The sequence below is a fragment of the Buceros rhinoceros genome, unplaced genomic scaffold, assembly GCF_000710305.1.
Source record: "Buceros rhinoceros silvestris isolate BGI_N320 unplaced genomic scaffold, ASM71030v1 scaffold14064, whole genome shotgun sequence".
Lineage (NCBI taxonomy): Eukaryota > Metazoa > Chordata > Aves > Bucerotiformes > Bucerotidae > Buceros > Buceros rhinoceros.
The window spans coordinates 16,958-19,954 of record NW_010406569.1 but is presented as its reverse complement, the minus strand read 5'-3'; positions in this window follow the sequence as shown (position 1 = coordinate 19,954).

Below are 2,997 nucleotides of genomic sequence, written 5' to 3'. Positions count from 1 at the left end.
GGCAGGGTTTGTTTGGTAGATGTCACGGTTGTGCTTGAGCAAATGGTTCTCATGGGGCTGCGGCCGAGGTCGTGGGTTCCGGCGCAGCAGACACTGAGCTCTCCAGGGGTTCGACTGGGGAGCGGGTACAGGTCAGAACGAGGCCTCGTGGGGAAAAGGGCACGTTTGTAAAGTTCATTTTAAAACGGGTTATTGAAACCGTATGGAAAAGTTTTGGGCAGCCTGATCTGGAGGTAAAAATAAAGCGAATTTTAAAATCACTTCCAGAATATTTCAATCAATCCAAGGTAAAGTGACTCCACTCTTCCGCCCGGCTGCCTGCAGAGGACTGTAATCTGGTTCAACCCACTCTCTTTGAGCCCACGCCTTGATTTCAGGGGAAAGCTTTCCGGAGCTTTTCCTAGTCCCGGCTGGGTGGCGTGTGCGGTGGAGCATTTCTCAGCCGGTCCCACATGGTGTCAGCAGCTCTCAACGAGAGAGGTCCTGCTCCACAGGCTGCTCCTGCCTGCCCTGGGCTTGCCCAGAGGTCCCAGCTCCCTTTGGAGCCTTCTCCCAGGAGCAACGTGCTTGAGCATCTCCTGGTGACTGAGGCAGGAGGAGAGGGGAGCAGCCTGGCGGGGAGGACACGGAGGAGATGGTGTCCCAGCTCTCGAAGAAACCGTAGCCTTCTGCCTCCGCTCTCTGCCATGGGGTGACCGCAGCTGAAAGGGGACCGTGACCGTGGACTTGCTCTGGATGCGCTGGGGGTCACTGGGAGCCCGGCCGGGCTGTCATGTCTTTCCAGAGGTTTTTGCTGGGGGAGGCTGTCAGCTCTGTGGGAGCCCCTTCTGTCGCCTGCCTTTGCATGGAACCATGTGGTTTGCCTTCAGATGGCTTCCCCTTGCAGGAAGGAGAAGGAAGGGTTTTCGTCTCGGTTACTGCTCACCGAAGCTTCAGTTCATAGCGTGTTCCAGGCCATGTGCCGTGACTGACGCATGTCTGCGGGAGGAAATGCCTGGTGAGGAAAGACTCCTTCCATATTGCTGGTTAGAAAGGGAATTATTTCCCAAGCTGAGGATCACTGTTGCTGCTTGGCAGGGAGACACCTCCCTCCTCCCCAGCGTGCCGTACAGGGCCTGGAGGGCATGGCCAGCCCTTAGCGCCAGGAGGTGTCTCAGACACATCCAGGCTCCCCTCTGCTTCTCCTGCCCCTCTCCCACCCCATGTGGTTTGTGGAGCTGCTGTCGGTCACTGTGCGATGCCCCATGTGCTCTCCACCGTAGCTTAGGAGCAGGTCTCTGGGCTGGGCCCATTCCAGAAGCCCCAAGTCCCCAGAGGGGAGCAGCTCTTCTGCAGAGCCGGTGCCTCACTAGTGCCTCCTCTCCGTGCCCTCTTGTGCAGGAGCAGCAGCGGCCCCGATGCTGGGGCAGCTGCCGGCAGCGGTGGGAGGGCTGTGGGCACGGCTGGGGTGCTGCAGGATGATGCTCTGCCAGTTCCTGGGGCGCAGGGTGAGCTGGTGTGGTGGCTGCAAATCCATGTAATGCTCCAGCCAGGGTGCCCAGCTGAGGAGGCAGGCTCTGGCAGTGCTTCAGGTCTCTCTTGGGATGGCCTGGAGACCTTTTCTGTTGTTTGTCTGCAGCACGCTTCAAAACAGCCTCCACATCTCCGGCTGCAGCCTCTTGGCTGCTTGTTGGGTTGCGCAGGCAGTGCTGGCACGTGAGGGGTGGCTCAGTGGTAGATGGGTGTGGAGACCCACCAGGAGCTGCTGGCAATAAAGGCATTTGGATGAGGCTTGTCAGGACCCGGTTACTTGCCAGGTCTGCTGCGATCCCCACAAAGGCTGGTGGAAGCCACATCTGTCGGGGGGCAGCTCTGTGATGGGCAAGTGACTCTCAGCTCTGGGTGCGCTCAGGCAGGGAGGATGGAGCAGAAGCATCGTGGCTCCCTGCGACCCTCTGGCAAGGCAGACGGGACCCGCCTGTGAGCGCGTTCACCTCTTCAAAGGAGGCTTGTGCAGCTCCCGGCTGAAGCACCAGGCTGAGCTGCCGAGCGGCCGTTGCTGCCAGCGGTGTTACTCATCCAGAGACTTGTTGTTCCTTCTCCCCTCCCCGCCCTGGCACAGGGGTAGATTCTCACTGTGTGGTGTGGCCAACACTTAGAAGAAATGTGTTATCTCCAAGGGAATCAGTCGACTCTCCCCTAAAACCAGGAGCTTCTCTTTGTGCGGCTCCGGCGGTGAGGTTTTGCTCCGGTGGCGCTGAATTTTGCTACAATAGCCCCCGGAGCCTGAAACCGGTTCTGCTGGGAGACGTATGCAAACGTGAACACGTGTGTGCCTTCACACCTCTTCCCCAGGACTGTTTGCGTGGAGCTGGGTGATGCCCTGATAGTAAGATGCAAAGCGGAGGGTTTGCTGTGCAATCCTGCACGGTCGTGCTGGCTGCCCGTGCCGGTTCTCTGCGCACCGGTGAGAAGCGGAGACCTTTGTCCCTCCTGGCACCACCCGCGGGAGGGTGCTGCAGGGTGGCTGATGCACTTTACTTTTCTTGCAATTACAAGTGGTGAACCAGAATGCTGAAATTCCCTGAGCGCAACATGACCCGTGGGAAGACAAAGGAGCCAGAACTGACGGGAGAAGTTCTAATTTGTGCGGGGTGGCGTGCGTAGACTCCCAACTCTGGAAAGCCTTTGGGACCACTCATTGCACTGGAGACTACTGGGACCTTTCCCACAGCACTGTAGATGTTAGAATTGTCCTTCAGCCACAGAAATTTCCCAATAAAGCACAAAATCGCTGGAGAATTAAGGTTTTGTGCAACAGTGCTCCTCAGCAAAGAAAGGAAAGTAAATATCTGCTGCTGTCTTATTTTAGACAATTGCGTTGAGAAAACAAAGCAGCAGGAAGGGAAGTCGGAGTTTCGGTTCCTGCAGGCTGAGCATTTGCATGGGTTCAGCCATGACAAACACATGAGCTCATGCCGGGCTTGGCTCCGCATCTGCCCCGCGTGTGGTGGTGCT